General features: G+C 38.6%; 1 long non-coding RNA gene across 1 annotated transcript; it reads left to right on the top strand.

Moving 5' to 3' along the window:
• Positions 1–1,244: 1,244 nt before the first annotated feature.
• On the top strand, positions 1,245–11,780 carry LOC129619737 (uncharacterized). Its single transcript, XR_008698070.1, has 2 exons — positions 1,245–2,145; positions 10,170–11,780. It is a non-coding gene; the product is annotated as an uncharacterized LOC129619737 (long non-coding RNA).
• The last annotated feature ends 1,861 nt before the right edge of the window (positions 11,781–13,641 follow it).

The following is a 13,641-nucleotide window of genomic DNA, read 5'->3' as shown; positions in this document are numbered from 1 at the left end:
CTCCAGGCAAGAACACTGGACTGGGTCACTATTTCCTTCTCCAATGCATGAAAGTGAAAGTGAAGTCGCTCAGTCCTGTCTGACTCTTTGCGACCCCATGGACTGCAGCCCACCAGGCTCCTCCATCCATGGGATTTTCCAGGCAAGAGTACTGGAGTGGGGTGCTATTTAAATAGTACTATATGGACTTCCCTGTGGCTCAGCCAGTAAAGAGTCCACCTGCAATGCAGGAGACTTGGTTTCAGTCCCTTGGTTGGGAAGATCCCCTGGAGAAGGGAAAGGCTACCCACTCCAGTATTCTGGCCTGGGGAATTTGATGGACTGTATAGTTCATGGGATCACAAAGAGTCGGACATGACTGAGCGACTTTCACTTTCTTCAGTTCAGTTCATTTCAGTCACTCAGTTGTGTCCGACTCTTTGCAACCTCATGCACGCCAGCCCTCCCTGTCCATCACCAACTCCCGGAGTTTACTCAAACTCATGTTTATCAAGTCGGTGATGCCATCCAACCATCTCATCCTCTGTCATCTCATCCTCTGTCAGCACGCCAGCCCTCCCTGTCCATCACCAACTCCCAGAGTTTACTCAAACTCATGTTTGTCAAGTTGGTGATGCCATCCAACCATCTCATCCTCTGTCATCCCCTTCTCCTCCTGCCCTCAATCTTTCCCAGCATCAGGGTCTTTTCAAATGAGTCAGCTCTTTGCATCAAAGTGGCCAAAGTATTGGAGTTTCAGCTTCAACATCAGTCCTTCCAATGAACATTCAGGGCTGATTTCCTTTAGGATGGACTGGTTGGATCTCCTTGCAGTCCAAGGGACTCTCAAGAGACTTCTCCAACACCACAGTTCAAAAGCATCAATACTTCGGCACTTAGCTTTCCTCACAGTTCAACTCTCACATCCATACGTGAGCACTGGAAAAACCATAGCCTTGACTAGACAGACCTTTGTTGGCAAAGTATGTCTCTGCTTTTCAATATGCTGTCTAGGTTGGTCACAGCTTTTCTTCCAAGGAGTAACTGTCTTTTAATTTCATGGCTGCAGTTACCATCTGCAGTGAATCTGGAGCCCAAAAAAATAAAGTCTGTCAATGTTTCCACTATTTGCCATGAAGTGATGGGACCAGATGCCATGATGTTAGTTTTCTGAATGTTGAGCTTTAAGCCAGCTTTTTCACTCTCCTCTTTCATCAAGAGGCTCTTTAGTTCTTCTCTTTCTGCTGTAAGGGTGGTGCTACCTGCATATATGAGGTTACTGATATTTCTCCCGGCAATCTTGATTCCAGTTTGTGCTTCATCCAGCCCAGCATTTCTCATGATGTACTCTGCATATAAGTTAAATAAGCAGGGTGACAATATACAGCCTTGACCTACTTATTTTCACTTTCTTAAACAGTACTATAAGGATGTTACTAGAAAGATAAATGCAGAGAGAGACTATTCTGAGGCAGATAGCTTCCTGCTTTACAGTCTGTGAAGAAAAGGAGAATTCTACTTTTAAGGCCCTCTTTCCGTTACAAATACAGGGTCAGAATTATTACATTGTTTTAATTTGTGCTTTTAAATATTATGTATGTTGGGAGTGTGAAAGGTGGAATGGAGGAACGAAAGGTGCAACGAGTTCCCTCATTTCAGGCAGAATCACCACAGCCATTACCAATCCTCCCTAATCAGTTCCCAACAAAGGTCCTGTCTGGTGTGATTCGAGCCAGTAGAATGAGACTGAGTTTGATTTAGAAGGAAAAGAAACCTATATTCTTTAATTAGAGAATGGAGAGGTGCGAGCTGGTGCCCTCCAGTGCGTAGTCCTCTCCCTGGGCTGTGGGTGGGGCTGCTTTATAGGGTTCTTGTCAGCAGGGACAGACGGTGTTCTCTCACAAATGTGCTACAGCTGTGCTGCTTAAGGCTACAGATTGGAGTACCCAGCAGGCACTGCGTCTCCACGTAATCCATATAAGGCTCACTGCCGCCATCTTGAAGAATGGCATCCTGCTCGGACTTCTGCGCACAGCACCAAGCTGAGGCCTCCATGCAGCCATTAGGCACTAGGAGCGCAAGTCTGAAGGGCCAGGCCAAGTCCTCTGCCTGGGCCACGCGGTGAGCAAGAGAAACCAGACCAAGCACAAAGGAAAAGAAGAAAAGGTTAGACATTATTTTATTACTGGATTCTATTTTTATTTCCAGGGACTTGTTAATGGGCTTGTGCTGGTAACACAACTAGAGTGACATCTCTGAAGAGAGGACAGAGCTTTGAAAATAACTGTGTGAGGTGGGAGGGGCCACAGAGGATGCAGTCACTAATTTTTTTCCAATATATTATGATTTGTTGGACTGTCCAGTTAACCAAAGGTACTTTGCATTTCCGAGGAAAAAAAGTTCTGTTTTGTTTACATTTCAGAAATGTAGGCATTATAAAGAGAAAGAATGTTTGTGAGGTGCTCTTAGGTATTTAAATCTTTTGTGACAGCCAAGAGGAAAAAGCAGCCAGCAAAACAAGTAGGTTTACTAGGGTGAGCAGGCACCCTATGGCTATGTATGTCTTCCTTCTGTGCCTTTCTGTGTGTCCTTGTTGATAAATTGCAAGCCATTTCTTGTGTTGATGAGGAAGAGATGGAAAAAAAATAAAAACATGCTCCCTGATTCTGTTAAAAAAAAAATCAATGATGAGTTTGTAAAGATTTAAAGGTAACACTTGAGTTAATTTAATTTCTCTGTTTGACTACCTTTTATCTCCCTATAAGAGGTTTTCTGCCGTCATTTTCCTGATGTTTGAAAATGAGGTTTGCTGACCGCTGAGGACTGCTCTCCCATTAGTATTAGTCAGACATGGCTCCCGTGGTTCTGTCATGGCACCCTGGAGTTTCCCTGACACTCCCTGTCCTTGATGTACTTGTTTCCTTTTGGGTCTCTGGCTGGGAGGAGTGGGGCAGCACCTGTCAGATCTGGTTGAGCTGCCTGGGTGCTGTCAACATTTCTTGGCTGCTCTGACCAGGGAGGCAGATTCAGAAAGAGTTGCACACACCAGAACTTTCATGTTGTCAAGTTGGTTCACAAGCATGCATTATCAGAGGAGATTTAATGCAACAGGGACTGAAATAAAGTAAATGCCTGTTTTATCCTATCAGCTAAAAAGCATTTACATGGATGTATTAATTAGTAATTGGCAGATCATTTCTTGAACACCTGATGCACCCATGATAAAGCTCCAGGCCCAGTGAAAGACATGACAAGAATAAGATGTGAAACCATTCTCTCAAGAAACTTATAATCTCATAGTGGAAATAAGAATTATGTAATTGAGCATATTTAAGGTGTCAGTTGCCACACAAGAAGCCTAAGGGAACTCAGAGAAAAGCATCAGAGGCATTAAGGAGAGAGGAGGCACTCTGGGAGAGGAGTATTCAGGCGAGCTAGCAAACTTGGGAAATATATTCCTTTGAACTAGGTTTGGAAAACTTGATTGCATGTTCCCAAGAATCCAGAATGCCTCAAGGCATCATATTACATGATACGATAGTTTGTGAAACAATGGAGGGTTTCTATTGGTTGTACAAGATTGTCACAGGAGACATTTAGGAAGATGAAGGAAAGGGTTGTTGAAGAAAAAGGGGTGAAGCAATAGGAACATAAAGGCTCCCATCACTCTGCCATATATTATTCCTCAGAACTGAGTCATTAAATTAAGTATACACTTGAATGGAAGGATTTACACAAAAGGATGAATACCAAGAGGCAGGAATAATTGGAAGATATTTTAGAGGCTATTGCTACAATTCACCTCACACCTGAAATTCATAACATTTCCACAAGCAAAATACCCTCCTCTCTTCCCCAGGTCCCTCAAATTCTCATCTCATTAAACTAATAGCTCAGAAGCCCAGAATCTCATCATCTAGATTAGGTCCAAGTGTAGATGAAACACTGTTGTAATTCCTTATGCAAATTATGGAGTGGCTAGAATCACCCCATTTCAAAAGAACGGGGAGAAAAAGGAACATAAATGATTCACATTTCAGAAATGGTGCAAAGCTATTTGGTGTAAGGGGGAAGGATGAAGCCATTGGCATAAGGCATTCAGGGCATCAGGGAGACTGGTTTATAAAGGAACTGGGTTCATAGTCAGCCTTGCTTTAGCCTTTAGACTCATTTCTCCTGCTGCGTTGAATGGTAATGGGTGTCAGAACTGCACTTCGTTAAGCAAGCTGCCCTTTTTCTCTGGCACTAAAGCATCACTTCACAATGTGGCTTGGGAACTTCATTTCTAAGCCTTATGCATAGGACCCTGTACAGCTGAAATAACTGCAATGCCAAAAGGTGCCACTTCCTGTAATGTCCATCTGCATAGTTCATTTCACTCTACCTATTAACATTTCTCCCTTGTTCAGAGCAATGATAGTGCATACCACTAAGTTACTATGTAAAAGCTGTATGCTGCTGTGCTGATAATTGGAAACCTTCAACTTTATGTGGCCCAGTGGAACAAAGTAAGCCTCATGGGTTTACTGTTCTAATGCATTTGTTTTAGAAGAGAAGGATATTTAAGGTGAGTTTTGGGTGTGTGCTTATAGGCTTGACAGGTAAGGTTCTTATGTGATGTGTTAACTGTGTAGAGGCTAATTCCAACTTGGAAATTACAGGGCCAACTCTAGGAACTAAATAGAATAAGATAGTGTAACACATGATTTTTAAAAAACGAGCTCTCTATATAAAGCATTATACAGAGTCTATCAGAGTTTTAAAAATGTGTAAGACAGTTCCTACTTTTTAAGGAGATTATATTTGTTAATGGAAATAACAGATATGCAGATGCCCATATTACAAGGCAGACTATAATAAGTATCCAAGAGAGATAGAAGCAAAATGTCATAGAATCTCTTAGAAAAGCAAGGAATCAGGAAAAGTTTCATGTAGGAGGTGTTATTTAAAATGGGCATTGAGAAGCAGTGATCTGAGAAGAAACTTACCATTACAGGCTAATAATAGAAGACCTGGTACAGGACATTGCAAAATCGTTTTAGACAATAAGAAATAGATTACTTGTTCTAGAGTTGGGAATATCATTTATATATAAATATGATATGTATAATATATGTATATTTCTGAACTCTACTTACAGCTTACTAATATAGAATGTCTGAAGATGAAACAGAATACTCACTTCTGCTCTGCAGCTTTTCAGGTTTGAAATCCACTTGAGTATAGGTTACATATGAGAGAATATCAGGAGATAAGATTGGAATTTAGGTAGCTGGGAGATAGATGGTAGGATTTTATTTTTTTTCAATAAACTAGGAACAAGTAATGCTGGAATTTCCTGATCTGGATTGTATTATATTTGTACATTATGATAATCTTGCACATTATGGGATTCAAAGGTAAATAAAATAGAATTCCTGTATTCTAAAGACTCATTGTCTTGTAAGGAAAATAAAAACATATATAATGATAATTTAAAACAGTGTGATATATGGGGGTATCAGAGATATTTCCACTATATTTAAGATATGAATCAAACATTTTCTTATTTTCACTATTTGAGCCTATCCAGCCTCTAGGTAACTGAGTGATCACATAAAATACTTTGACAACTGAGCACTATGAAAATTTGTCTAGAATGGATTTAAAAATAAGAGAAATTGCAAGACTAGGACCAGTTAAAAGGTAAGTTATTGCAAAAGTCTGGGCAAGATGCTTAAGCTTTGTTTCAGGTAGTATCTCTTAATGAAAAATTCCAACAACAACAAAAAAAAACAGTAAAAAGTTATCTTTGCAGTGTAAATGGGATGGTATTGAATTGGTGTTATTGCTGGCTTAATTGAATTTCTGATGAAGAGCTGAAGTATACAATCTCAGTCTCAAGGATCTAGAGTAAACACTGGCTGACCTTGCTCAAGAAAAGAAAAAAGAATCAAGGTTTTGGTCTGGTATCTGGACATCTGAATTCAACAGACTGATGACATAGCAGCAACCTAGAGAAATGAGGTTTCAGTTTCAATCTCTTTACATGTCTTTTACCCCTGATTGGTTCCATGCTTAAAGACTGATTCCCAGGCATAGGCACCTGTCTGTAATGAGAATTGCAGTAGTAATAAGAGGACATGAAATGATCAGCACATATCCTTCCACACTCTGGGAAAAAGAATTCCAAGTCCAATTTCCAGAAGACATCCCAATGACTAATATTCTTAGTATAAAATCTACATCTTAATTTCATATTGGAACATAGCACCCAGATTATGAGTATGAATTTTTATTGTGCTCATTAATTGTGAAAATACTTTTCTTGTATGTTGTCCTTCAGTTACCATGGCCCAAGAGGCTGGGCAGACTTGAATGAATGAAGAAAAGAACATTTGTTTCACACCTGTAGTAAAGTAGGAAATTTCTGATACTTCATCTATCACACTAGCTTTTATTAAAATTATTTGTGTGCTATTTCTCTCAGCAGGCTGAGTCCTCAAAGCACAGAGATTCTATCCTATTTATCTTTACACCTCCTGAAATATACAAATTATTTAGTCATTGGTGAAATTTGGCAAAGATTCCCAGAGAATGGTTCTCCATACATGAGTTCATATGATTGGTATGTTTTAAGAAATTTTAATGTGTTGTATCATTTACTAATAACAATGATTTTATAACTAGGTATTATCATTATTCCCATCATACTAATATAGAAACTAAGGTCCAAAATAAGCAACTTTCCTAAGAATGAACAGTTAGAAAATAATATAGCCATAATGCATAATTAAGATATGGCCAGGGCTTGAGCTCTTAACCACTTTGCTAGTTGATTCTATTCTATTTGTTCATTTTTATCAGCATGTTTTTTATAATGGTAATAAAATCCCTATATTTGTGAGGCACTTTCTACAGCATGGAGGCTCTATGTTATCTAATTGCCATCACAGAGGCTCACTGTCGAAGGCCCGCATAGCAAGTATTACCTTTACATTACAGGTGAAGAAACAAAAGCTGAGAGGCTGTGATTTCCCCCAGAGCCACAGAACTCATAATTGGAAGAGCTTATCCTAGAATCATGCTTTTATGACTCCATTTCAACTTGGTTACTCATTTGTGTTCTGGGGATAATAATATCTACATTGCAGTGTTGTGTGAGTAAAGTAAGGTACCTTACCAGGAAACATTCATCCGATGTTTTCTTCTCAGCCATTATTATTATAACTTTATATTTACATGGTGACTAATGTTGATGGTGCCTCTCGAAACAAAAGCAGATTTCTCTTTTCAAGATTGGTTTAAAATTCTGTGTTCCTTCCACTTGGGTAAAGGTTCATTTTCTTGCTCATTCATCTATTTTTTTCTTTCCCTATGATCAAGCTTGACTATAATAATTCTACTTGATCTTTGTTTACATTGGGGATATATATAAAAATTATTAAAATTATAGTTCTAATTTCTTATTTATAGCCTATCTCTATTATGTTATAAAATTAATATTTATAGTATCTGATATACCTTCCATAATTTTGTGGTACAGTTCTCAAACTCTTTGTTTGAATTTTTATTCTTTGTCATCAAGTCATGACTTAATTTTCATTTCACTTTATTCTTTTTCATTTTTATCTGTGAAATTTCACCAACCTTAGCTACAGTGTCATCTTTGAGTCTTTGGCACATACTAGGGTCAAATTCTTCAGATTTGATTGACTATATGTACTGGCTGAATATTTTTGAGATTTGTTGGCCATGTTACCAGCACCAAAAATGAGTTTGAATTTTGTCCTAAAAGGGTCAATAATATGGGGCAATATTATATTCTCTAGGCATCATTGTAAAAAGGAGATGATATTTTATTAATTTTGTTTATGTATAATTACTAAAATTTTTCTTGGCCCTGATTGTTGGTACAACTGGGTATCTACATGTAAAAAAATGAATCAAGACACAGATCTATCTTACAGCTTTCACAAAAATTAACCCAAAATGCTTCATGGACCTAAATGTAAAAGGCAAAAACATGAAACTCTTAGAAGATAACAGAAAATCTAGATGGCCTTATGTTTAAACTTAAATATTTAACTATAAAACAAAATAAATTTAAAAACCATATGCAAACAATATAATGCCAATAACCAACTGATAAAAGCTAATAACATAATTTTAATATGATGACGTCTAAAATTATTACTCTGCTGAAAACTTTGTTGTGGCTGTTGAAGTGACTGGCATGGTACAGGTTTTGTTAAGTTCAGTGTAATGAGGCTCTCCCATTTTGTGCTGTGACATCACCTGGTTCAGATGCTTCCTTCTTTATTAAGCCCATCTTTTTCTCTTGTCCTTCAACCCAAATAGTGCTTTTTGTTATTTAAATTGTAAATACAGGCACTGATGAGGGCATACATATTACACATCAACAGAACCCAGCATATTTAAACATGTTTATTTTAATTATTTTCAGTTCAGTTCAGTCACTCAGTCGTGTCCCACTCTTTGCGACCCCAGGAACCGCAGCTCGCCAGGCCTCCCTGTCCATCACCAACTCCCGGAGTTCACTCAGACTCACGTCCATCGAGTTGGTGATGCCATCCAGCCATCTCATCCTCTGTCATCCCCTTCTCCTCCTGCCCCCAATCCCTCCCAGCATCAGAGTCTTTTCCAAGAGGTCAACTCTTCGCATGAGGTGGCCAAAGTACTGGAGTTTCAGCTTCAGCATCATTCCTTCCACATCATTCCTTCCAAAGAAATTCCAGGGCTGATCTCCTTCAGAATGGACTGGTTGGATCTCCTTGTAGTCCAAGGGACTCTCAAGAGTCTTCTCCAACACCACAGTTCAAAGGCATCAATTCTTTGGTGCTCAGCCTTCTTCACAGTCCAACTCTCACATCCATACATGACCACAGGAAAAACCATAGCCTTGACAAGACAAACCTTTGTTAGCAAAGTAATATCTCTGCTTTTGAATATGCTGTCTAGGTTGGTCATAACTTTCCTTCCAAGGAGTAAGCATCTTTTAATTTCATGGCTGCAATCACCATCTGCAGTGATTTTGGAGCCCTAAAATATAAAGTCTAACACTGTTTCCAATGTTTCGCCATCTATTTGCCATGAAGTGATGGGACCAGATGTCATGATCTTCGTTTTCTGAGTGTTGAGCTTTCAGCCAACTTTTTCACTCTCCTCTTTCACTTTCATCAAGAGGCTTTTGAGTTCCTCTTCACTTTCTGCCATAAGGGTGGTGTCATCTGCATATCTGAGGTGATTGATATTTCTCCCGGCAATCTTGATTCCAGCTTGTGCTTCTTCCAGTCCAGCGTTTCTCATGATGTACTCTGCATAGAAGTTAAATAAGCAGGGTGACAATATACAGCCTTGCCGTACTCCTTTTCCTATTTGGAACCAGTCTTCCGTTCCATGTCCAGTTCTAACTGTTGCTTCCCGACCTACATACAGATTTCTCAAGAGGCAGGTCAGGTGGTCTGGTATTCCCATCTCTTTCAGAATTTTCCACAGTTTATTGTGATCCACACAGTCAAAGGCTTTGGCATAGTCAATAAAGCAGAAATAGATGTTTTTCTGGAACTCTCTTGCTTTTTTCCTGATCCAGCGGATGTTGGCAATTTATTCTCTGGTTCCTCTGCCTCTTCTAAAACCAGCTTGAACATCAGGAAGTTCATGGTTCACATATTGCTGAAGCCTGGCTTGGAGAATTTTGAGCGTTAATTATTTTAGGTTATCTTAAATAAGAACCTGAAATTAGGGGGAAAAAAAATCTCAGAGTACTATCAGGATTTTGAAAAATGTTTTTTTTCCTCTAGGCAAATAATACAGTGGTGGTGGTGGTGGTTGCTAAGTCGCTTCAGTCGTGTCCGACTCTATGTGATCCCATAGACGGCAGCCCACCATGCTCCCCTGTCCCTGGAATTCTCCAGACAAGAATACTGGAGTGGGTTGCCATTCCCTTCTCCAATGCATGCATGCATGTTAAGTCGCTTCAGTCATGTCCAACTCTGTGTGACCCTATGGACAGCAGCCCACCAGGCCCCTCTGTCCACGAAATTCTCTAGGCAAGAATATTGGAGTGGGTTGTCATTTATTTCTCCTAATACAGTGATTGAAAGGGAATTATTACTTATGTTTCCATATATCAATTCCTTTTTTATTATTTCATTTAAATCTAAATTCCTTTAATTACTTTCCTAAAGGTGTTCAGTTCAGTTGCTCAGTTGTGTCCGACTCTTTGTGACCCTGTGAATAGCAGCACGCCAGTCCTCCCTGTCCATCACCAACTCCCGGAGTTCACTCAGACTCACGTCCATCGAGTTGGTGATGCCATCCAGCCATCTCATCCTCTGTTGTCCCCTTCTCCTCCTGCCCCCAATCCCTCCCAGCATCAGAGTCTTTTCCAATGAGTCAACTCTTCGCATGAGGTGGCCAAAGTACTGGAGTTTCAGCTTCAACATCCTTCCTTCCAAAGAAATCCCAGGGCTGATCTCCTTCAGAATGGACTGGTTGGATCTCCTTGCAGTCCAAGGGACTCTCAAGAGGCTTCTCCAGCACCACAGTTCAGAAGCATCAATTCTTCAGCACTCAGCTTTCTTCACAGTCCAACTCTGACATCCATACATGACTACTGGAAAAACCATAGCCTTGACTAGATGGACCTTTGTTGGCAAAGTAATGTCTCTGCTTTTGAATATGCTATCTAGGTTGGTCATAACTTTCCTTCCAAGGAGTAAGTGTCTTTTAATTTCATGGCTGCAGTCGCCATCTGCAGTGATTTTGGAGCCCCCCCCAAATAAGGTTAAGGTCATGCAAATAGGAGTTTTGATTTCTTCTCATGTCTTCTAATAAAGTTTTATAAGTTGTATATTGGATGTTGGAAATTCATCATAAAGCTTAGTACTCCATCAATGTGTATATATTACAAAAAATGTAGTCTAATCAAGTAATAAGGTGACAGAAGTAATTATTAAATATTTTGAAGTCTAGCTTGCTTGTGGTATTAAATTGAAATAAAACTGACATATTAACTAATGTTTTTCTACCATTTTGTATATTGTAGATTAGTATCATAATGACACAAGCTAAATGTGATTACTTCTAATCTTCTCTATTACTCTGAATATAATGTTTGTGTAATGAACAAAAAGCCCATTTGAATCATTGATTTATTTAAATTTATTATTAAGAGGTATGGCTTTGCTCATATCACCATAGTAACCTCTTAGTGTCAGTTTGATTTTTCATTATCTTACTGTTCAGACTTCCAAGTAGTAAGAAGTACACAAATATTCCTGATTATTTATGTTAAAGTTAGTAAGTATTCTGAGTTTGCACATACACATAACAGTGGGAATTATTTCATACTTTTTATTTTTTTTGCTAAATGATAACATGCTTTTTATTTCATATTAAGCAATTTTACAACTAGACAGATGTAGTCTATGACATTTTATATTTGCATTTATTTCTATAGGGAATTAGGTGGATAAGTTGGCAAATATAACAAAATAAATATTGTGAGTTTAATACATGTTCAACTTTTACTTCAAAATTTTGGCCAAGTTTGGTTTTATGGGTAACCCAGGACCTCACACGGATCAAACTGATTTGTAACCTCTGGAAAATCAAGTAAATCTTCATGGTGAGCTTATTCTGTATAGATGAGCAGATTCTGTAATGGGTGTTTTTATAGACATTTAAGCCTGCAAACTTGTATATTTATAGAGAATCATGGACAGTATTTTCCCATTTTAATGGAATTTCCTATGCTGACAATCAATAAACACACATAGTCATTGCTGAAAAGAGAATCTTGATTTGTTTATAATAATGTTGCTGATAGGGGCCAAAATACTGTTGTTTTCCTACTTCAAAAAGCAACTGCTGTACCTAGACATAGACTTTTTCCTTCCCCATCACCTGCTCCTGCCATGATTTTTCTATCCTGAACTCTGCTTTGAGCTCTCAACAGCTTTTTTCTTTTTTCAAGTGAGATGTTTTCACATACAGTAAGAAGCAACTACCAAGTAAGAATATAATGTGCTTGTGGTTACATGATTCTATATACAGCATTTCTGGTCAACTGGAAAGTTATCTCTGGTAACTTGACATTTTGAAAATAAGCACTAGGAGTATTATGAGATACACTTTTATGTTTTACTAACTATATTTTTATTTTCCATTTTTTTGGCCCCCCCTTTTTTTTTGGTCATGATGTCTCTCAAGTCTTCCTATGTTTTTACAGGATAGTCCTTGCTCTTTTTAAAATAGCCCCAGTGTGTCTCTGTGTTTACATTCCTATATGCCTGCATTTTTAAAGAATGAGTTTTGCCTGTCAAGAAATTCTGTGTTAATAGCTCCTTCCTGAGCCAAAAGGAAGTTAGGGTTGGGCATAAGACCTTATACTCAGAGCAAAGAGTCTGTGAGCTCCTCAGTGGACTTGGATTCTACTGTCTTAACCTTTGTAAGAGTTTCTGGAGAAAAAGATGAGATACTGCACTGCCTTTCACTCTCAAAGAACGGAAAGCCCTGAATGGCAATAAGGGATGGGAGAGAGGTAAGGTACACTGTTCCTGGGCATCTGAGTGCACACTTCTCCTGTCATCACAATATATCACTGGACATTGTGCCACCAGACTCCACATTTCTTGGACTGTCTTCAGACCCTTTGCTCACCAGTAAGCAAAGGAAATGAGAAAAACTCTTAAATTTCCATGGCTACGCCCAACCTTTTTTTAGTTCTGTCATTGTCTTTGAAAACAAAATAATGAATTCAAACATTCCTGTAGATTTCCTTCCTTGCTCTGTTCAAAACACCCATATTTTGTGTCTATTGTTGTGCTACATTAAGGAGTCTTGATTCATTTTCCCTCTCAATTTCCTTGTCTGCGGTAGCTCTTGTGTTTCATCTTCTTTTGTTAAGCTTTGTTTTATTTCTAAGATTGAATTCTCAACCTTATAAAGAGGAGGTGGCCTCACACTTATTTTCCTTTATTCTCTTTCAAGAGTGGTCACAGCATGCATTTTAGCTGTGTTATTCTTGGCAGCTGAGCTCTGAATGGCAGAAGAGTTGTTTTCTAATTGCATCCTATCATGTAGCTATGTCGTTTTGTCTTCAGTAAGAGACTTCAAACCCTGTGCTTTTGCAAGTAAATTCGGGTCTCTTTGTTTTTGAGTTAGGTTACCCTTTGCTGTAGTATCTCCTGGAAACGGACATTTTACTGAAATGTAGATTAAGTTCACTTGGCATATTTTATTGTACCTTTAATTATACACACCTAGCATTAAAGAACTGAATCATATGACCCATATTCTTGCCTAAAAGGTATCTTACAGTCTAGTTGGGTGAAAAGAAAATGAAGACTTTGAAAAAACTAGTAACACCAGTGCCACTCAAAAAGTCATGATACTGTAGAGTCTATACTTGTACCAAATATAATGTGTAAGAGTAACTCTGCCCTTAAAATCATGTGCTACACGAGATTATAAATTGTTATTTTGAGCTTATAAAATTGTAATGATTATAAACTCCGGCTGACCTGTGGGAGGAGAAAAGCAATAACTATGAATTCAAAGTTAGAAAAAGTTTGGGACCAGAACTGATCCCAGAGACTAGAATGGTTGTAGAACTGAAGAGTACCAGAAGAGAGAAAGGTAGAGAGAGGGAGGGTG

Source organism: Bubalus kerabau, chromosome 9 (genome assembly GCF_029407905.1).
Source record: "Bubalus kerabau isolate K-KA32 ecotype Philippines breed swamp buffalo chromosome 9, PCC_UOA_SB_1v2, whole genome shotgun sequence".
Classification (NCBI taxonomy): Eukaryota; Metazoa; Chordata; class Mammalia; order Artiodactyla; family Bovidae; genus Bubalus; species Bubalus kerabau.
Note: the sequence above shows the minus strand (reverse complement) of the source record. Positions and strands in the feature narration are given on the sequence as shown.